The sequence below is a fragment of the Opisthocomus hoazin genome, chromosome 5 (assembly GCF_030867145.1).
Source record: "Opisthocomus hoazin isolate bOpiHoa1 chromosome 5, bOpiHoa1.hap1, whole genome shotgun sequence".
NCBI classification, from domain to species: domain Eukaryota; kingdom Metazoa; phylum Chordata; class Aves; order Opisthocomiformes; family Opisthocomidae; genus Opisthocomus; species Opisthocomus hoazin.
In genome coordinates, this window is record NC_134418.1 from 44,739,249 (window position 1) to 44,761,829 (window position 22,581).

The window sequence follows — 22,581 nt, forward strand, 5'->3', positions numbered from 1 at the left end:
CAGCTATCTGGAGACATTCGCATTTTCGGAGTAGGTCTGCGAAACAAGCTCAGCAGGGACCCGGAATCCCCAGGCTAAGTTTAAAGTTTGAGGTGGCAAGACAAGCAAGAACCACCAGTCTCTGTGCCTCTGTGCGAGCAGTGCCATGGGCAGATGAGGCTGAGCAATAGCTTTCCAGGATAGCCCATTCTGGCTGCAAGCTATCTGGAGACGTTCGCATTTTCAGAGCAGGGCTGCGAAATGTGCCCAGCAGGGACCCCCTAAGATACGTTTCAAGTTTGAGGTGGCAAGACAAGCAAGCAGCCCCAGTCTCTGTGCCTCTGTGCGAGCAGTGCCATGGGCAGATGAGGCTGAGCAACAGCTTTCCAGGCTACCCCCTTCTGGCTGACAGCTATCTGGAGACATTCGCATTTTCGGAGCAGGGCTGCTGGAGGCACCCGGCACGGACACCTTACGCTACATTTGAAATTTAGGTGGCAAGACAAGCAAGCAGCCCCAGTCTCTGTGCCTCTCTGCGAGCAGTGCCATGGGCAGCTGAGGCTGAGCAACAGCTTTCCAGGATAGCCCATTCTGCCTGCAAGCTATCTGGAGACGTTTGCATTTTCCGACCAGGGCTGCGAAATGTGCCCAGCAGGGACCCCCTAAGATACGTTGCAAGTTAGAGGTGGCAAGACAAGCAAGAAGCCCCAGTCTCTGTGCCTCTGTGCGAGCAGTTCCATGGGCACATGAGGCTGAGCAATAGCTTTCCAGGCTAGTCCCTTCTGGTTCCCAGCTATCTGGAGACGTTCGCATTTTCAGAGCAGGGGAAAAGCAGCCTGGCAGGGAGCCCCTAAGATACGTTTGAAGTTTGAGGTGGCAAGACAAGCAAGCAGACCCAGTCTCCGTGCCTCTCTGCGAGCAGTGCCATGGGCAGCTGAGGTTGAGCAACAGCTTTCCAGGATAGCCCATTCTGGCTGCAAGCTATCTGCACAGATTCGCATTTTCGGAGCAGGGCTGCTGGAGGCGCCAGGCACGAACAACCCCATCCCCGGGCTACGTTTAAAGTTTGAGGTGGCAAGACAAGCAAGCAGCCCCAGTCTCTCTGCCTCTGTGCGAGCAGTGCCATGGGCAGATGAGGCTGAGCAACAGCTTTCCAGGATAGCCCATTCTGGCTGCAAGCTATCTGGAGACGTTCGCATTTTCCGAGCAGGGCTGCGAAATTTGCCCAGCAGGGACCCCCTAAGATACGTTTCAAGTTTGAGGTGGAAAGACAAGCAAGAACCACCAGTCTCGGTGCCTCTGTGCGAGCAGTGCCATGGGCAGCTGAGGCTGAGCAACAGCTTTCCAGGCTAGCCCCTTCTGGCTGCCAGCTATCTGGAGACATTCGCATTTTCGGATCAGGGCTAGTGGAGGCACCCGGCACGGACACCTTACGCTACATTTGAAGTTTAGGTGGCAAGACAAGCAAGCAGCCCCAGTCTCTGTGCCTCTGTGCGAGCAGGGCCATGGACAAATCAGGCTATGCAACAGCTTTCCAGGCTACCCCTTCTGGCTGCGTGCTATCTGCAGACATTAGCATTGTCAGAGCAGGTCTGCTAGAGGCACCCGGCAGGGTCACCTTATGCTACGTGTAAAGTTTGAGGTGGCAAGACAAGCAAGCAGCCCCAATCTCTGTGCCTCTGTGCGAGCAGAGCCATGGGCAGATGAGGCTGTGCAACAGCTTTTCAGGCTAGCCCCTTCTGCCTGAGATGTATCTGGAGACGTTCGCACTTTCAGAGCAGGGTAGCAAAAGGAGCCTGGCAGGGACCCCCTAGGATACGTTTGAAGTTTGAGTTGGCAAGAAAAACAAGCAGCCCCAGTCTCGGTGCCTCTCTGCGAGCAGGGCCATGGGCAGCTGAGGCTGAGCAACAGCTTTCCAGGCTAGCCCCTTCTGGCTGCCAGCTATCTGCAGAGATTCGCATTTTCGGAGCAGGGCTGCAAAAGGAGCCCGGTAGGTAATTCCAATCCGCGGGTTACATTTGAAGTTTAAGGTGGCAAGACAAGCAAGCAGCCCCAGTCTCTGTGCCTCTGTGCGAGCAGTGCCATGGTAAGCTGAGGCTGAGCAACAGCTTTCCAGGATAGCCCATTCTGGCTGCAAGCTATCTGGAGACGTTCGCCTTTTCAGAGCAGGGCTGCGAAATGTGCTCAGCAGGGACCCCCTAAGATACGTTTCAAGTTTGAGGTGGTTAGACAAGCAAGCAGCCCCAGTCTCTGTGCCTCTGTGCGAGCAGTGCCATGGGCAAATCAGGCTGAGCAAGAGCTTTCCAGTCTGTCTCCTTCTGTCTGCGAGCTATCTGGAGACGTTCGCATTTTCGGAGCAGGGCTACTGGAGGCGCACAGCAGGGACACACCCCATCCTAGGGCTACGTTTGAAGTTTCAGGTGGCAAAACAAGCAAGCAGCACCAATCTCTGTGCCTCTGTGCGAGCAGGGCCATGGGCAGATGAGGCTGAGCAACAGCTTTCCAGGCTAGCCCCTTCTGCCTGCCGGCTCTCTGCAGACATTCGCATTGTCAGAGCAGGTCTGCTGGAGGCACCTGGCAGGGACCCCCTAAGATACGTTTGAACTTTGAGGTGGCAACAGAAGCAAGCAGCCCCAGTCTCTCTTCCTCTGTGTGAGCAGGGCCATGGGCAGCTGAGGCTGAGCAGTAGCTTTCCAGTCTAGCCCTTTCTGGCTGCGAGATATCTGGAGACGTTCGCATTTTCAGACCAGGACTGCGAAAACAGCCCAGCAGGGATCCCCTAAGATACGTTTGAAGTTCAAGGTGTCAAGAGAAGCAAGCAGCCCTAGTCTCTGTGCCTCTGTGCGAGCAGTGCCATGGGCAGATGAGGCTGAGCAACAGCTTCCCAGGCTAGCCCCTTCTGCCTGAGTGTTATATGGAGACATTTGTATTTTCCGAGCAGGGCTGCTGGAGGCGCCAGGCACGGACACCCCCATCCCAGGGCTACGTTTCAAGTTTGAGGTGGCAAGACAAGCAAGCAGCCCCAGTTTCTGTGCCTCTGTGCAAGCAGTTCCATGGGCACATGAGCCTGAGCAGTAGCTTTCCAGGCTAGCCCCTTCTGGTTCCGAGCTATCTGGAGACGTTCGCATTTTCAGAGCAGGGCTGCGAAATGTGCCCAGCAGGGACCCCCTAAGATACGTTTAAAGTTTGAGGTGGCAAGACAAGCAAGCAGCCCCAGTCTCTGTGCCTCTGTGCGAGCAGTGCCATGGGCAAATCAGGCTGAGCAACAGCTTTCCAGGCTAGCCCCTTCTGGCTGCCAGCTATCTTCATATGTTCGCATTTTCGGAACAGGGCTACTGGAGGCATCCGGCACGGACACCTTACGCTACATTTGAAGTTTAGGTGGCAAGACAAGCAAGCAGTCCCAGTCTCTGTGCCTCTGTGCGAGCAGTGCCATGGGCAAATCAGGCTGAGCAACAGCTTTCCAGGCTAGCCCCTTCTGGCTGCCAGCTATCTGGACACATTCGCATTTTCTGAGCAGGGCTAGTGGACGCACCCGGCACGGACACCTTACGCTACATTTGAAGTTTGAGGTGGCAAGACAAGCAAGCAGCCCCAGTCTCTGTGCCTCTGTGCGAGCAGGGCCATGGGCAGATGAGGCTGAGCAACAGCTTTCCAGGATAGCCCATTCTGGCTGCAAGCTATCTGCAGACGTTTGCATTTTCAGAGCAGGGTTGCGAAATGTGCCCAGCAGGGACCCCCTAAGATACGTTTGAAGTTTGAGGTGTCAAGACAAGCAAGCAGCCCCAGTCTCTGTGCCTCTCTGCGAGCAGTGTCATGGGCAGCTGAGGCTGAGCAACAGCTTTCCAGGCTAGCCCCTTCTGGCTGCCAGCTATCTGCAGAGATTCGCATTTTCGGAGCAGGGCTGCTGGAGGCGCCAGGCACGAACAACCCCATCCCCGGGCTACGTTTAAAGTTTGAGGTGGCAAGACAAGCAAGCAGCCCCAGTCTCTCTGCCTCTCTGCGAGCAGTGCCATGGGCAGATGAGGCTGAGCAACAGCTTTCCAGGATAGCCCATTCTGGCTGCAATCTATCTGGAGACGTTCGCATTTTCAGAGCAGGGCTGCAAAAGGTGCCCAGCAGGGACCCCCTAAAATACGTTTGAAGTTTGAGGTGGCAAGACAAGCAAGAAGCCCCAGTCTCTGTGCCTCTGTGCGAGCAGTTCCATGGGCACATGAGGCTGAGCAATAGCTTCCCAGGCTGGCCCCTTCTGGTTTCGACCTATCTGGAGACGTCCGCATTTTCAGAGCAGGGCAAAGGGAGCCTGGCAGGGAGCCCCTAAGATACGTTTGAAGTTCAAGGTGTCAAGAGAAGCAAGCAGCCCCAGTCTCTGTGCCTCTGTTCAAGCAGGGCCATGGGCAGCTGAGGCTGAGCAATAGCTTTCCAGGCTAGCCCCTTCTGGCTGCCAGTTATGTGCAGACATTCACATTTTCAGAACAGGGCTGCAAAAGGAGCCCGGTAGGTAACCCCAATCCCCGGGTTACGTTTGAAGTCTGAGGTGGCAAGATAAGCAAGCAGCCCCAGTCTCTGTGCCTCTGTTCAAGCAGGGCCATGGGCAGATGAGGCTGAGCAACACCTTTCCAGGCTAGCCCCTTCTGCCTGAGAGTTATCTGGAGACATTCATATTTTCCGAGCAGGGCTGCTGGAGGCGCCAGGCACGGACACCCCCATCCCAGGGCTACGTTTCAAGTTTGAGGTGGTAAGACAAGAAAGCAGCCCCAGTCTCTGTGCCTCTGTGCGAGCAGTGCCATGGGCAAATTGGGCTGAGCAACAGCTTTCCAGGCTACCCCCTTCTGGCTGTCAGCTATCTGGAGACATTCGCATTTTCGGAGTAGGTCTGCGAAACGAGCTCAGCAGGGACCCGCAATCCCCAGGCTAAGTTTAAAGTTTGAGGTGGCAAGACAAGCAAGAACCACCAGTCTCTTTGCCTCTGTGCGAGCAGTGCCATGGGCAGATGAGGCTGAGCAACAGCTTTCCAGGATAGCCCATTCTGCCTGCAAGCTATCTGGAGACGTTCGCATTTTCAGAGCAGGGCTGCGAAATGTGCCCAGCAGGGACCCCCTAAGATACGTTTCAAGTTTGAGGTGGCAAGACAAGCAAGAACCACCAGTCTCTGTGCCTCTGTGCGAGCAGTGCCATGGGCAGATGAGGCTGAGCAATAGCTTTCCAGGATAGCCCATTCTGGCTGCAAGCTATCTGCAGACGTTCGCATTTTGCGAGCAGGGCTGCGAAATGTGCCCAGCAGCGACCCCCGAAGATACGTTTCAAGTTTGAGGTGGCAAGACAAGCAAGAACCACCAGTCTCTGTGCCTCTGTGCGAGCAGTGCCATGGGCAGATGAGGCTGAGCAACAGCTTCCCAGGCTAGCCCCTTCTGCCTGAGAGTTATCTGGAGACATTCGTATTTTCCGAGCAAGGCTGCTGGAGGCGCCAGGCACTGACACCCCATCCCCGGGCTACGTTTCAAGTTTGAGGTGGCAAGACAAGCAAGCAGCCCCAGTCTCTGTGCCTCTGTGCGAGCAGTGCCATGGGCAGATGAGGCTGAGCAACAGCTTTCCAGGCTACCCCCTTCTGGCTGACAGCTATCTGGAGACATTCGCATTTTCGGAGCAGGGCTGCTGGAGGCACCCGGCACGGACACCTTACGCTACATTTGAAATTTAGGTGGCAAGACAAGCAAGCAGCCCCAGTCTCTGTGCCTCTCTGCGAGCAGTGCCATGGGCAGCTGAGGCTGAGCAACAGCTTTCCAGGATAGCCCATTCTGCCTGCAAGCTATCTGGAGACGTTTGCATTTTCAGAGCAGGGCTGCGAAATGTGCCCAGCAGGGACCCCCTAAGATACGTTTCAAGTTAGAGGTGGCAAGACAAGCAAGAAGCCCCAGTCTCTGTGCCTCTCTGCGAGCAGGGCCATGGGCAGCTGAGGCTGAGCAATAGCTTTCCAGGCTAGCCCCTTCTGGCTGCCAGTTATGTGCAGACATTCACATTTTCAGAGCAGGGCTGCAAAAGGAGCCCGGTAGGTAACCCCAATCCCCGGGATACGTTTGAAGTTTGAGGTGGCAAGACAAGCAAGCAGCCCCACTCTCTGTGCCTCTCTGCGAGCAGTGCCATGGGCAGCTGAGGCTGAGCAATAGCTTTCCAGGCTAGCCCCTTCTGGCTGCCAGCTATCTGAAGAGATTCGCATTTTCGGAGCAGGGCTGCTGGAGGCGCCAGGCACGAACACCCCCATCCCCGGGTAATGTTTAAAGTTTGAGGTGGCAAGACAAGCAAGCAGCCCCAGTCTCTCTGCCTCTGTGCGAGCAGTGCCATGGGCAGATGAGGCTGAGCAACAGCTTTCCAGGATAGCCCATTCTGGCTGCAAGCTATCTGGAGCCGTTCGCATTTTCAGAGCAGGGCTGCGAAATGTGCCCAGCAGGGACCCCCTAAGATACGTTTCAATTTTGAGGTGGCAAGAGAAGCAAGAATCACCAGTCTCTGTGCCTCTGTGCGAGCAGTGCCATGGGCAGCTGAGGCTGAGCAACAGCTTTCCAGGCTAGCCCCTTCTGTCTGCCAGTTATGTGCAGACATTCACTTTTTCAGAGCAGGGCTGCAAAAGGAGCGCGGTAGGTAACCCCAATGCCCGGGTTACGTTTTAAGTCTGAGGTGGCAAGACAAGCAAGCAGCCCCAGTCTCTGTGCCTCTGTTCAAGCAGGGCCATGGGCAGATGAGGCTGAGCAACACCTTTCCAGGCTAGCCCCTTCTGCCTGAGAGTTATCTGGAGACATTCATATTTTCCGAGCAGGGCTGCGGGAGGCGCCAGGCACGGACACCCCCATCCCAGGGCTACGTTTCAAGTTTGAGGTGGTAAGACAAGAAAGCAGCCCCAGTCTCTGTGCCTCTGTGCGAGCAGTGCCATGGGCAAATTGGGCTGAGCAACAGCTTTCCAGGCTAGCCCCTTCTGGCTGTCAGCTATATGGAGATATTCGCATTTTCGGAGTAGGTCTGCGAAACGAGCTCAGCAGGGACCCGCAATCCCCAGGCTAAGTTTAAAGTTTGAGGTGGCAAGACAAGCAAGAACCACCAGTCTCTGTGCCTCTGTGCGAGCAGTGCCATGGGCAGATGAGGCTGAGCAACAGCTTCCCAGGCTAGCCCCTTCTGCCTGAGAGTTATCTGGAGACATTCGTATTTTCCGAGCAAGGCTGCTGGAGGCGCCAGGCACTGACACCCCATCCCCGGGCTACGTTTCAAGTTTGAGGTGGCAAGACAAGCAAGCAGCCCCAGTCTCTGTGCCTCTGTGCGAGCAGTGCCATGGGCAGATGAGGCTGAGCAACAGCTTTCCAGGCTACCCCCTTCTGGCTGACAGCTATCTGGAGACATTTGCATTTTCGGAGCAGGGCTGCTGGAGGCACCCGGCACGGACACCTTACGCTACATTTGAAATTTAGGTGGCAAGACAAGCAAGCAGCCCCAGTCTCTGTGCCTCTGTGCGAGCAGTGCCATGGGCAGCTGAGGCTGAGCAACAGCTTTCCAGGATAGCCCATTCTGCCTGCAAGCTATCTGGAGACGTTTGCATTTTCCGACCAGGGCTGCGAAATGTGCCCAGCAGGGACCCCCTAAGATACGTTTCATGTTAGAGGTGGCAAGACAAGCAAGAAGCCCCAGTCTCTGTGCCTCTGTGCGAGCAGTTCCATGGGCACATGAGGCTGAGCAATAGCTTTCCAGGCTAGCCCCTTCTGGTTCCCAGCTATCTGGAGACGTTCGCATTTTCAGAGCAGGGGAAAAGCAGCCTGGCAGGGAGCCCCTAAGATACGTTTGAAGTTTGAGGTGGCAAGACAAGCAAGCAGACCCAGTCTCCGTGCCTCTCTGCGAGCAGTGCCATGGGCAGCTGAGGTTGAGCAACAGCTTTCCAGGATAGCCCATTCTGGCTGCAAGCTATCTGCACAGATTCGCATTTTCGGAGCAGGGCTGCTGGAGGCGCCAGGCACGAACACCCCCATCCCCGGGCTACGTTTAAAGTTTGAGGTGGCAAGACAAGCAAGCAGCCCCAGTCTCTCTGCCTCTGTGCGAGCAGTGCCATGGGCAGATGAGGCTGAGCAACAGCTTTCCAGGCTACCCCCTTCTGGCTGACAGCTATCTGGAGACATTCGCATTTTCGGAGCAGGGCTAGTGGAGGCACCCGGCACGGACACCTTACGCTACATTTGAAGTTTAGGTGGCAAGACAAGCAAGCAGCCCCAGTCTCTGTGCCTCTGTGCGAGCAGGGCCATGGACAAATCAGGCTATGCAACAGCTTTCCAGGCTATCCCCTTCTGGCTGCGTGCTATCTGCAGACATTAGCATTGTCAGAGCACGTCTGCTAGAGGCACCCGGCAGTGTCACCTTATGCTACGTGTAAAGTTTGAGGTGGCAAGACAAGCAAGCAGCCCCAATCTCTGTGCCTCTGTGCGAGCAGAGCCATGGGCAGATGAGGCTGAGCAACAGCTTTTCAGGCTAGCCCCTTCTGCCTGAGATGTATCTGGAGACGTTCGCATTTTCAGAGCAGGGCAGCAAAAGGAGCCTGGCAGGGACCCCTAAGATACGTTTGAAGTTTGAGTTGGCAAGAAAAACAAGCAGCCCCAGTCTCGGTGCCTCTCTGCGAGCAGGGCCATGGGCAGCTGAGGCTGAGCAACAGCTTTCCAGGCTAGCCCCTTCTGGCTGCCAGCTATCTGCAGAGATTCGCATTTTTGGAGCAGGGCTGCAAAAGGAGCCCGGTAGGTAATTCCAATCCGCGGGTTACATTTGAAGTTTAAGGTGGCAAGACAAGCAAGCAGCCCCAGTCTCTGTGCCTCTCTGCGAGCAGGGCCATGGGAAGATGAGGCTGAGCAACAGCTTTCCAGGCTAGCCCCTTCTGGCTGCCAGTTATGTGCAGACATTCACATTTTCAGAGCAGGTCTGCAAAAGGAGCCCGGTAGGTAACCCCAATCCCCGGGATACGTTTGAAGTTTGAGGTGGCAAGACAAGCAAGCAGCCCCAGTCTCGGTGCCTCTGTGCGAGCAGGGCCATGGGCAGATGAGGCAGAGCAACAGCTTTCCAGGCTAGACCCTTCTGGCTGACAGCTATCTGGAGACATTCGCATTTTCGGAGCAGGGCTGCTGGAGGCACCTGGCACGGACACCTTACGCTACATTTGAAGTTTAGGTGGCAAGACAAGCAAGCAGCCCCAGTCTCTGTGCCTCTGTGCGAGCAGTGCCATGGTAAGGTGAGGCTGAGCAACAGCTTTCCAGGATAGCCCATTCTGGCTGCAAGCTATCTGGAGACGTTCGCATTTTCCGACCAGGGCTGCGAAATGTGCCCAGCAGGGACCCCCGAAGATACGTTTCAAGTTTGAGGTGGCAAGACAAGCAAGAAGCCCCAGTCTCTGTGCCTCTGTGCGAGCAGGGCCATGGGCAGCTGAGGCTGAGCAACAGCTTTCCAGGCTAGCCCCTTGTGGCTGACAGCTATCTGCAGAGATTCGCATTTTCGGAGCAGGGCTGCAAAAGCTACACAGCAGGGACCCCCCTAAGATACGTTTGAAGTTTGAGGTGGCAAGACAAGCAAGAAGCCCCAGTCTGTCTGCCTCTGTGCGAGCAGTGCCATGGGCAGATGAGGATGAGCAACAGCTTTCCAGGATAGCCCATTCTGCCTGCAAGCTATCTGGAGACGTTCGCAGTTTCGGAGCAGGGCTGCAAAAGCTACACAGCAGGGACCCCCTAAGATACGTTTGAAGTTTGAGGTGGCAAGACAAGCAAGAAGCCCCAGTCTCTGTGGCTCTCTGCGAGCAGTTCCTTGGGCACATAAAGCTGAGCAACCGCTTTCCAGGCCTGCCCCTTCTGGCTGCCAGCTATGTGGAGACATTCGCATTGTCATAGCAGGTCTGCTGGAGGCACCCGGCAGGGACACATTACGCTACGTTTAAAGTTTGAGGTGGCCAGACAAGCAAGCAGCCCCACTCTCTCTGCCTCTGTGCAAGCAGTGCCATGGGCAGATGAGGCTGAGCAACAGCTTTCCAGGATAGCCCATTCTGGCTGCAAGCTATCTGGAGACGTTCGCATTTTCAGACCAGGGCAGCAAAAGGAGCCTGGCAGGGACCCCCTAAGATAAGTTTGAAGTTTGAGGTGGCAAGAAAAGCAAGCAGCCCCAGTCTCGGTGCCTCTCTGCGAGCAGGGCCATGGGCAGATGAGGCTGAGCAACAGCTTTCCAGGCTAGCCCCTTCTGGCTGCCAGCTATCTGCAGATATTCGCATTTTCGGAGCACGGCTGCAAAAGGAGCCCGGTAGGTAAATCCAATCCGCGGGTTACATTTGAAGTTTAAGGTGGCAAGACAAGCAAGCAGCCCCAGTCTCTGTGCCTCTCTGCGAGCAGGGCCATGGGAAGATGAGGCTGAGCAACAGCTTTCCAGGCTAGCCCCTTCTGGCTGCCAGTTATGTGTAGACATTCACATTTTCAGAGGAGGTCTGCAAAAGGAGCCCGGTAGGTAACCCCAATCCCCGGGTTACGTTTGAAGTTTGAGGTGGCAAGACAAGCAACAGCCCCAGTCTCTGTGCCTCTGTTCAAGCAGGGCCATGGGCAGCTGAGGGTGAGCAACAGCTTTCCAGGCTAGCCCCTCCTGGCTACGAGCTATCTGGAGATTTTCGCCTTTTCATAGCAGGGCTACTGGAGGCGTCTAGCAGGGACCACCTAAGATATGTTTGAAGTTTGAGGTGGCAATACAAGCAAGCAGCACCATTCTCTGTGCCTCTGTGTGAGCAGTGCCATGGGCAGATGAGGCTAAGCAACAGCTTTCCAGGCTAGCCCATTGTGGCTCTAGCTATCTGAAGACGTTCACATTTTCGGAGCAGTGCTGCTGGAGGCGCCCAGCAGGGACACACCCCATCCTAGGGCTACGTTTGAAGTTTGAGGTGGCAGGACAAGCAATCAGATCCAGTCTCTGTGCCTCTGTGCGAGCAGGGCCATGGGCAGATGAGGCTGAGCAAGAGCTTTCCAGGATAGCCCATTCTGGCTGCAAGCTATCTGCAGACGTTCGCATTTTCAGAGCAGGGTTGCGAAATGTGCCCACCAGGGACCCCCTAAGATACGTTTCAAGTTTGAGGTGTCAAGACAAGCAAGCAGCCCCAGTCTCTGTGCCTCTCTGCGAGCAGGGCCATGGGCAGATGAGGCTGAGCAACAGCTTCCCACGCTAGCCCCTTCTGCCTGAGAGTTATCTGGAGACATTCGTATTTTCCGAGCAGGGCTGCTGGAGGCGCCAGGCACGGACACCCCCATCCCAGGGCTACGTTTCAAGTTTGAGGTGGTAAGACAAGCAAGCAGCCCCAGTCTCTGTGCATCTGTGCGAGCAGTGCCATGGGCAAATCAGGCTGAGCAACGGCTTTCCAGGCTACCCCCTTCTGGCTGCCAGCTATCTGCAGAGATTCGCATTTTCGGAGCAGGGCTGCGAAAGGAGCTCAGAAGGGGCCCCCAATCCCCAGGCTACGTTTAAAGTTTGAGGTGGCAAGACAAGCAAGCAGCCCCAGTCTCTGTGCCTCTCTGCGAGCAGTGCCATGGGCAGCTGAGGCTGAGCAACAGCTTTCCAGGATAGCCCATTCTGGCTGCAAGCTATCTGGAGACGTTCGCATTTTAAGAGCAGGGCTGCAAAAGGTGCCCAGCAGGGACCCCCTAAGATACGTTTGAAGTTTGAGGTGGCAAGACAAGCAAGCAGCCCCAGTCTCTGTGCCTCTGTGCGAGCAGTGCCATGGTAAGCTGAGGCTGAGCAACAGCTTTCCAGGATAGCCCATTCTGGCTGCAAGCTATCTGGAGACGTTCGCATTTTCCGAGCAGGGCTGCGAAATGTGCCCAGCAGGGACCCCCTAAGATACGTTTCAAGTTTGAGGGGGTAAGACAAGCAAGCAGCCCCAGTCTCTGTGCCTCTGTGCGAGCAGTGCCATGGGCAAATCAGGCTGAGCAACAGCTTTCCTGTCTATCTCCTTCTGTCTGCGAGCTATCTGGAGACGTTCGCATTTTCGGAGCAGGGCTACTGGAGGCACAAAGCAGGGACACACCCCATCCTAGGGCTACGTTTGAAGTTTCAGGTGGCAAAACAAGCAAGCAGCACCAATCTCTGTGCCTCTGTGCGAGCAGTGCCATGGGCAGATGAGGCTGAGCAACAGCTTCCCAGGCTAGCCCCTTCTGCCTGAGAGTTATCTGGAGACATTCGTATTTTCTGAGCAGGGCTGCTGGAGGCGCCACGCACGGACACCTCCATCCCCGGGCTACGTTTCAAGTTTGAGGTGGCAAGACAAGCAAGAAGCCCCAGTCTCTTTGCCTCTGTGCGAGCAGTGCCATGGGCAAATCAGGCTGAGCAACAGCTTTCCAGGCTAGACCCTTCTGGCTGCCAGCTATCTTCAGACGTTCGCATTTTCGGAGCAGGGCTACTGGAGGCACCCGGCACGGACACCTTACGCTACATTTGAAGTTTAGGTAGCAAGACAAGCAAGCAGCCCCAGTCTCTGTGCCTCTGTGCGAGCAGTGCCATGGGCAAATCAGGCTGAGCAACAGCTTTCCAGGCTAGCCCCTTCTGGCTGCCAGCTATCTGGAGACATTCGCATTTTTGGAGCAGGGCTAGTGGAGGCACCCGGCACGGACACCTTACGCTACATTTGAAGTTTGAGGTGGCAAGACAAGTAAGCAGTCCCAGTCTCTCTGCCTCTGTGTGAGCAGTGCCATGGGCAGATGAGGCTGAGCAACAGCTTCCCAGGCTAGCCCCTTCTGCCTGAGAGTTATCTGGAGACATTCGTATTTTCCGAGCAGGGCTGCTGGAGGCGCCAGGCACGGACACCCCCATCCCAGGGCTACGTTTAAATTTTGAGGTGGTAAGACAAGCAAGCAGCCCCAGTCTCTGTGCCTCTGTGCGAGCAGTGCCATGGGCAAATCAGGCTGAGCAACAGCTTTCCTGTCTATCTCCTTCTGTCTGCGAGCTATCTGGAGACGTTCGATTTTTCGGAGCAGGGCTACTGGAGGCGCTCAACAGGGACCCACCCCATCCTAGAGCTACGTTTGAAGTTTCAGGTGGCAAAACAAGCAAGCAGCACCAATCTCTGTGCCTCTGTGCGAGCAGGGCCATGGGCAGATGAGGCTGAGCAACAGCTTTCCAGGCTAGCCCCTTCTGGCTGCCAGTTATGTGCAGACACTCACATTTTCAGAGCAGGGCTGCAAAACGAGCCCGGTAGGTAACCCCAATCCCCGGGTTACGTTTGAAGTTTGAGGTGTCAAGACAAGCAAGCAGACCCAGTCTCTCTGCCTCTGTGCGAGCAGTGCCATGGGCAGATGAGGCTGAGCAACAGCTTTCCAGGATAGCCCATTCTGGCTGAAAGCTATCTGGAGACGTTCGCCTTTTCAGAGCAGGGCTGCGAAATGTGCCCAGCAGGGACCCCTAAGATACGTTTTAAGTTTGAGGGGGTAAGACAAGCAAGCAGCCCCAGTCTCTGTGCCTCTGTGCGAGCAGTGCCATGGGCAAATCAGTCTGAGCAACAGCTTTCCTGTCTATCTCCTTCTGTCTGCGAGCTATCTGGAGACGTTCGCATTTTCGGAGCAGGGCTACTGGAGGCGCAAAGCAGGGACACACCCCATCCTAGGGCTACGTTTGAAGTTTCAGGTGGCAAAACAAGCAAGCAGCACCAATCTCTGTGCCTCTGTGCGAGCAGTGCCATGGGCAGATGAGGCTGAGCAACAGCTTTCCAGGCTAGCCCCTTCTGCCTGAGAGTTATCTGGAGACATTCGTATTTTCTGAGCAGGGCTGCTGGAGGCGCCACGCACGGACACCTCCATCCCCGGGCTACGTTTCAAGTTTGAGGTGGCAAGACAAGCAAGCTGTCCCAGTCTCTTTGCCTCTGTGCGAGCAGTGCCATGGGCAAATCAGGCTGAGCAACAGCTTTCCAGGCTAGCCCCTTCTGGCTTCCAGCTATCTTCAGACGTTCGCATTTTCGGAGCAGGGCTAGTGGAGGCACCCGGCACGGACACCTTACGCTACATTTGAAGTTTAGGTAGCAAGACAAGCAAGCAGCCCCAGTCTCTGTGCCTCTGTGCGAGCAGTGCCATGGGCAAATCACGCTGAGCAACAGCTTTCCAGGCTAGCCCCTTCTGGCTGCCAGTTATGTGCAGACACTCACATTTTCAGAGCAGGGCTGCAAAACGAGCCCGGTAGGTAACCCCAATCCCCGGGTTACGTTTGAAGTTTGAGGTGGCAAGACAAGCAAGCAGCCCCAGTCTCTGTGCCTCTGTGCGAGCAGTGCCATGGGCAGATGAGGCTGAGCAACAGCTTCCCAGGCTAGCCCCTTCTGCCTGAGAGTTATCTGGATACATTCGTATTTTCGGAGCAGGGCTGCTGGAGGCGCCCAGCTGGGACACCTTATGCTACATTTGAAGTTTGAGGTGGCAAGACAAGTAAGCAGTCCCAGTCTCTGTGCCTCTCTGCGAGCAGGGCCATGGACAGATGAGGCTGAGCAACAGCTTTCCAGGCTAGCCCCTTCTGGCTGCCAGTTATGTGCAGACACTCACATTTTCAGAGCAGGGCTGCAAAACGAGCCCGGTAGGTAACCCCAATCCCCGGGTTACGTTTGAAGTTTGAGGTGTCAAGACAAGCAAGCAGACCCAGTCTCTCTGCCTCTGTGCGAGCAGTGCCATGGGCAGATGAGGCTGAGCAACAGCTTTCCAGGATAGCCCATTCTGGCTGCAAGCTATCTGGAGACGTTCGCCTTTTCAGAGCAGGGCTGCGAAATGTGCTCAGCAGGGACCCCCTAAGATAAGTTTCAAGTTTGAGGGGGGAAAGACAAGCAAGCAGCCCCAGTCTCTGTGCCTCTGTGCGAGCAGTGCCATGGGCAAATCAGGCTGAGCAATAGCTTTCCTGTCTATCTCCTTCTGTCTGCGAGCTATCTGGAGACGTTCGCATTTTCGGAGCAGGGCTACTGGAGGCGCAAAGCAGGGACCCACCCCATCCTAGAGCTACGTTTGAAGTTTCAGGTGGCAAAACAAGCAAGCAGCACCAATCTCTGTGCCTCTGTGCGAGCAGGGCCATGGGCAGATGAGGCTGAGCAACAGCTTTCCAGGCTAGCCCCTTCTGGCTGCCAGTTATGTGCAGACACTCACATTTTCAGAGCAGGGCTGCAAAACGAGCCCGGTAGGTAACCCCAATCCCCGGGTTACGTTTGAAGTTTGAGGTGTCAAGACAAGCAAGCAGACCCAGTCTCTCTGCCTCTGTGCGAGCAGTGCCATGGGCAGATGAGGCTGAGCAACAGCTTTCCAGGATAGCCCATTCTGGCTGAAAGCTATCTGGAGACGTTCGCCTTTTCAGAGCAGGGCTGCGAAATGTGCCCAGCAGGGACCCCTAAGATACGTTTTAAGTTTGAGGGGGTAAGACAAGCAAGCAGCCCCAGTCTCTGTGCCTCTGTGCGAGCAGTGCCATGGGCAAATCAGTCTGAGCAACAGCTTTCCTGTCTATCTCCTTCTGTCTGCGAGCTATCTGGAGACGTTCGCATTTTCGGAGCAGGGCTACTGGAGGCGCAAAGCAGGGACACACCCCATCCTAGGGCTACGTTTGAAGTTTCAGGTGGCAAAACAAGCAAGCAGCACCAATCTCTGTGCCTCTGTGCGAGCAGTGCCATGGGCAGATGAGGCTGAGCAACAGCTTTCCAGGCTAGCCCCTTCTGCCTGAGAGTTATCTGGAGACATTCGTATTTTCTGAGCAGGGCTGCTGGAGGCGCCACGCACGGACACCTCCATCCCCGGGCTACGTTTCAAGTTTGAGGTGGCAAGACAAGCAAGCTGCCCCAGTCTCTTTGCCTCTGTGCGAGCAGTGCCATGGGCAAATCAGGCTGAGCAACAGCTTTCCAGGCTAGCCCCTTCTGGCTGCCAGCTATCTTCAGACGTTCGCATTTTCGGAGCAGGGCTAGTGGAGGCACCCGGCACGGACACCTTACGCTACATTTGAAGTTTAGGTAGCAAGACAAGCAAGCAGCCCCAGTCTCTGTGCCTCTGTGCGAGCAGTGCCATGGGCAAATCACGCTGAGCAACAGCTTTCCAGGCTAGCCCCTTCTGGCTGCCAGTTATGTGCAGACACTCACATTTTCAGAGCAGGGCTGCAAAACGAGCCCGGTAGGTAACCCCAATCCCCGGGTTACGTTTGAAGTTTGAGGTGGCAAGACAAGCAAGCAGCCCCAGTCTCTGTGCCTCTGTGCGAGCAGTGCCATGGGCAGATGAGGCTGAGCAACAGCTTCCCAGGCTAGCCCCTTCTGCCTGAGAGTTATCTGGATACATTCGTATTTTCGGAGCAGGGCTGCTGGAGGCGCCCAGCTGGGACACCTTATGCTACATTTGAAGTTTGAGGTGGCAAGACAAGTAAGCAGTCCCAGTCTCTGTGCCTCTCTGCGAGCAGGGCCATGGACAGATGAGGCTGAGCAACAGCTTTCCAGGCTAGCCCCTTCTGGCTGCCAGTTATGTGCAGACACTCACATTTTCAGAGCAGGGCTGCAAAACGAGCCCGGTAGGTAACCCCAATCCCCGGGTTACGTTTGAAGTTTGAGGTGTCAAGACAAGCAAGCAGACCCAGTCTCTCTGCCTCTGTGCGAGCAGTGCCATGGGCAGATGAGGCTGAGCAACAGCTTTCCAGGATAGCCCATTCTGGCTGCAAGCTATCTGGAGACGTTCGCCTTTTCAGAGCAGGGCTGCGAAATGTGCTCAGCAGGGACCCCCTAAGATACGTTTCAAGTTTGAGGGGGGAAAGACAAGCAAGCAGCCCCAGTCTCTGTGCCTCTGTGCGAGCAGTGCCATGGGCAAATCAGGCTGAGCAATAGCTTTCCTGTCTATCTCCTTCTGTCTGCGAGCTATCTGGAGACGTTCGCATTTTCGGAGCAGGGCTACTGGAGGCGCAAAGCAGGGACACACCCCATCCTAGGGCTACGTTTGAAGTTTCAGGTGGCAAAACAAGCAAGCAGCACCAATCTCTGTGCCTCTGTGCGAGCAGTGCCATGGGCAGATGAGGCTGAGCAACAGCTTTCCAGGCTAGCCCCTTCTGACTGCCAGCTTTCTTCAGACGTTCGCATTTTCGGAGCAGGGCTACTGGAGGCACCCGGCACGGACACCTTACGCTACATTTGAAGTTTAGGTAGCAAGACAAGCAAGCAGCCCCAGTCTCTGTGCCTCTGTGCGAGCAGTGCCATGGGCAAATCAGGCTGAGCAACAGCTTTCCAGGCTAGCCCCTTCTGGCTGCCAGCTATCTGGAGACATTCGCATTTTTGGAGCAGGGCTAGAGGAGGAACCCGGCACGGACACCTTACGCTACATTTGAAGTTTGAGGTGGCAAGACAAGCAAGCAGCCCCAGTCTCTCTGCCTCTGTGCGAGCAGTGCCATGGGCAGATGAGGCTGAGCAACAGCTTCCCAGGCTAGCCCCTTCTGCCTGAGAGTTATCTGGAGACATTCGTATTTTCGGAGCAGGGCTGCTGGAGGCGCCCAGCTGGGACACCTTATGCTACATTTGAAGTTTGAGGTGGCAAGACAAGCAAGCAGCCCCAGTCTCTGTGCCTCTGTGCGAGCAGTGCCATGGGCAGATGAGGCTGAGCAACAGCTTCCCAGGCTAGCCCCTTCTGCCTGAGAGTTATCTGGAGACATTCGTATTTTCGGAGCAGGGCTGCTGGAGGCGCCCAGCTGGGACACCTTATGCTACATTTGAAGTTTGAGGTGGCAAGACAAGTAAGCAGTCCCAGTCTCTGTGCCTCTCTGCGAGCAGGGCCATGGACAGATGAGGCTGAGCAACAGCTTTCCAGGCTAGCCCCTTCTGGCTGCCAGTTATGTGCAGACACTCACATGTTCAGAGCAGGGCTGCAAAACGAGCCCGGTACGTAACCCCAATCCCCGGGTTACGTTTGAAATTTGAGGTGGCAAGACAAGCAAGCAGCCCCAGTCTCTGTGCCTCTGTGCGAGCAGTGCCATGGGCAGATGAGGCTGAGCAACAGCTTCCCAGGATAGCCCATTCTGGCTGCAAGCTATCTGGAGACGTTCGCCTTTTCAGAGCAGGGCTGCGAAATGTGCCCAGCAGGGACCCCCTAAGATACGTTTCAAGTTTGAGGGGGTAAGAGAAGCAAGCAGCCCCAGTCTCTGTGCCTCTGTGCGAGCAGTGCCATGGGCAAATCAGGCTGAGCAACAGCTTTCCTGTCTATCTCCTTCTGTCTACGAGCTATCTGGAGACGTTCGCATTTTCGGAGCAGGGCTACTGGAGGCACAAAGCAGGGACACACCCCATCCTAGGGCTACGTTTGAAGTTTCAGGTGGCAAAACAAGCAAGCAGCACCAATCTCTGTGCCTCTGTGCGAGCAGGGCCATGGGCAGATGAGGCTGAGCAACAGCTTTCCAGGCTAGCCCCTTCTGGCTGCCAGTTATGTGCAGACACTCACATTTTCAGAGCAGGGCTGCAAAACGAGCCCGGTAGGTAACCCCAATCCCCGGGTTACGTTTGAAGTTTGAGGTGGCAAGACAAGCAAGCAGCCCCAGTCTCTCTGCCTCTGTGCGAGCAGTGCCATGGGCAGATGAGGCTGAGCAACAGCTTTCCAGGATAGCCCATTCTGCCTGCAAGCTATCTGGAGACGTTCGCCTTTTCAGAGCAGGGCTGCGAAATGTGCCCAGCAGGGACCCCCTAAGATACGTTTCAAGTTTGAGGGGGTAAGACAAGCAAGCAGCCCCAGTCTCTGTGCCTCTGTGCGAGCAGGGCCATGGGCAAATCAGGCTGAGCAACAGCTTTCCAGGCTAGCCCCTTCTGCCTGCAAGCTCTCTGCAGACATTCGCATTGTCAGAGCAGGTCTGCTGGAGGCACCCGGCAGGGACCCCCTAAGATACTTTTGAACTTTGAGGTGGCAACAGAAGCAAGCAGCCCCAGTCTCTCTTCCTCTGTGTGAGCAGGGCCATGGGCAGCTGAGGCTGAGCAGTAGCTTTCCAGTTTAGCCCTTTCTGGCTGCGAGATATCTGGAGACGTTCGCATTTTCAGACCAGGACTGCGAAAACAGCCCAGCAGGGATCCCCTAAGATACGTTTGAAGTTCAAGGTGTCAAGAGAAGCAAGCAGTCCCAGTCTCTGTGCCTCTGTGCGAGCAGTGCCATGGGCAGATGAGGCTGAGCAACAGCTTTCCAGTCTAACCCATTCTGGCTGAGAGTTATCTGGAGACATTCGTATTTTCGGAGCAGGGCTGCTGGAGGCGCCCAGCTGGGACACCTTATGCTACATTTGAAGTTTGAGGTGGCAAGACAAGCAAGCAGCCCCAGTCTCTCTGCCTCTGTGCGAGCAGTGCCATGGGCAGATGAGGCTGAGCAACAGCTTCCCAGGCTAGCCCCTTCTGCCTGAGAGTTATCTGGTGACATTCGTATTTTTGGAGCAGGGCTGCTGGAGGCGCCCAGCTGGGACACCTTATGCTACATTTGAAGTTTGAGGTGGCAAGACAAGTAAGCAGTCCCAGTCTCTTTGCCTCTCTGCGAGCAGGGCCATGGACAGATGAGGCTGAGCAACAGCTTTCCAGGCTAGCCCCTTCTGGCTGCCAGTTATGTGCAGACATTCACATTTTCAGAGCAGGGCTGCAAAACGAGCCCGGTACGTAACCCCAATCCCCGGGTTACGTTTGAAATTTGAGGTGGCAAGACAAGCAAGCAGCCCCAGTCTCTGTGCCTCTGTGCGAGCAGTGCCATGGGCAGATGAGGCTGAGCAACAGCTTCCCAGGCTAGCCCCTTCTGCCTGAGAGTTATCTGGAGACATTCGTATTTTCGGAGCAGGGCTGCTGGAGGCGCCCAGCTGGGACACCTTATGCTACATTTGAAGTTTGAGGTGGCAAGACAAGTAAGCAGTCCCAGTCTCTGTGCCTCTCTGCGAGCAGGGCCATGGACAGATGAGGCTGAGCAACAGCTTTCCAGGCTAGCCCCTTCTGGCTGCCAGTTATGTGCAGACATTCACATTTTCAGAGCAGGGCTGCAAAACGAGCCCAGTAGGTAACTCCAATCCCCGGGTTACTTTTGAAGTTTGAGGTGTCAAGACAAGCAAGCAGTCCCAGTCTCTCTGCCTCTGTGCGAGCAGTGCCATGGGCAGATGAGGCTGAGCAACAGCTTTCCAGGATAGCCCATTCTGGCTGCAAGCTATCTGGAGACGTTCGCCTTTTCAGAGCAGGGCTGCGAAATGTGCCCAGCAGGGACCCCCTAAGATAAGTTTCAAGTTTGAGGGGGTAAGACAAGCAAGCAGCCCCAGTCTCTGTGCCTCTGTGCGAGCAGTGCCATGGGCAAATCAGGCTGAGCAACAGCTTTCCTGTCTATCTCCTTCTGTCTGCGAGCTATCTGGAGACGTTCCCATTTTCGGAGCAGGGCTACTGGAGGTGCAAAGCAGGGACACACCCCATCCTAGGGCTACGTTTGAAGTTTCAGGTGGCAAAACAAGCAAGCAGCACCAATCTCTGTGCCTCTGTGCGAGCAGTGCCATGGGCAGATGAGGCTGAGCAACAGCTTCGCAGGCTAGCCCCTTCTGCCTGAGAGTTATCTGGAGACATTCGTATTTTCTGAGCAGGGCTGCTGGAGGCGCCACGCACGGACACCTCCATCCCCGGGCTACGTTTCAAGTTTGAGGTGGCAAGACAAGCAAGAAGCCCCAGTCTCTTTGCCTCTGTGCGAGCAGTGCCATGGGCAAATCAGGCTGAGCAACAGCTTTCCAGGCTAGCCCCTTCTGGCTGCCAGCTATCTTCAGACGTTCGCATTTTCGGAGCATGGCTACTGGAGGCACCCGGCACGGACACCTTACGCTACATTTGAAGTTTAGGTAGCAAGACAAGCAAGCAGCCCCAGTCTCTGTGCCTCTGTGCGAGCAGTGCCATGGGCAAATCAGGCTGAGCAACAGCTTTCCAGGCTAGCCCCTTCAGGCTGCCAGCTATCTTCAGACGTTCGCATTTTCGGAGCAGGGCTAGTGGAGGCACCCGGCACGGACACCTTACGCTACATTTGAAGTTTGAGGTGGCAAGACAAGTAAGCAGTCCCAGTCTCTGTGCCTCTCTGCGAGCAGGGCCATGGACAGATGAGGCTGAGCAACAGCTTTCCAGGCTAGCCCCTTCTGGCTGCCAGTTATGTGCAGACACTCACATTTTCAGAGCAGGGCTGCAAAACGAGCCCGGTAGGTAACCCCAATCCCCGGGTTACGTTTGAAGTTTGAGGTGGCAAGACAAGCAAGCAGCCCCAGTCTCTCTGCCTCTGTGCGAGCAGTGCCATGGGCAGATGAGGCTGAGCAACAGCTTCCCAGGCTAGCCCCTTCTGCCTGAGAGTTATCTGGAGACATTCGTATTTTCCGAGCAGGGCTGCTGGAGGCGCCAGGCACGGACACCCCCATCCCAGGTCTACGTTTAAATTTTGAGGTGGTAAGACAAGCAAGCAGCCCCAGTCTCTGTGCCTCTGTGCGAGCAGTGCCATGGGCAAATCAGGCTGAGCAACAGCTTTCCTGTCTATCTCCTTCTGTCTGCGAGCTATCTGGAGACGTTCGCATTTTCGGAGCAGGGGTACTGGAGGCGCAAAGCAGGGACACACCCCATCCTAGGGCTACGTTTGAAGTTTCAGGTGGCAAAACAAGCAAGCAGCACCAATCTCTGTGCCTCTGTGCGAGCAGTGCCATGGGCAGATGAGGCTGAGCAACAGCTTCGCAGGCTAGCCCCTTCTGCCTGAGAGTTATCTGGAGACATTCGTATTTTCTGAGCAGGGCTGCTGGAGGCGCCACGCACGGACACCTCCATCCCCGGGCTACGTTTCAAGTTTGAGGTGGCAAGAAAAGCAAGAAGCCCCAGTCTCTTTGCCTCTGTGCGAGCAGTGCCATGGGCAAATCAGGCTGAGCAACAGCTTTCCAGGCTAGACCCTTCTGGCTGCCAGCTATCTTCAGACGTTCGCATTTTCGGAGCAGGGCTACTGGAGGCACCCGGCACGGACACCTTACGCTACATTTGAAGTTTAGGTAGCAAGACAAGCAAGCAGCCCCAGTCTCTGTGCCTCTGTGCGAGCAGTGCCATGGGCAAATCAGGCTGAGCAACAGCTTTCCAGGCTAGCCCCTTCTGGCTGCCACCTATCTTCAGACGTTCGCATTTTTGGAGCAGGGCTAGTGGAGGCACCCGGCACGGACACCTTACGCTACATTTGAAGTTTGAGGTGGCAAGACAAGTAAGCAGTCCCAGTCTCTGTGCCTCTCTGCGAGCAGGGCCATGGACAGATGAGGCTGAGCAACAGCTTTCCAGGCTAGCCCCTTCTGGCTGCCAGTTATGTGCAGACACTCACATTTTCAGAGCAGGGCTGCAAAACGAGCCCGGTAGGTAACCCCAATCCCCGGGTTACGTTTGAAGTTTGAGGTGGCGAGACAAGCAAGCAGCCCCAGTCTCTCTGCCTCTGTGCGAGCAGGGCCATGGGCAGATGAGGCTGAGCAACAGCTTCCCAGGCTAGCCCCTTCTGCGTGAGAGTTATCTGGAGACATTCGTATTTTCCGAGCAGGGCTGCTGGAGGCGCCAGGCACGGACACCCCCATCCCAGGGCTACGTTTAAATTTTGAGGTGGTAAG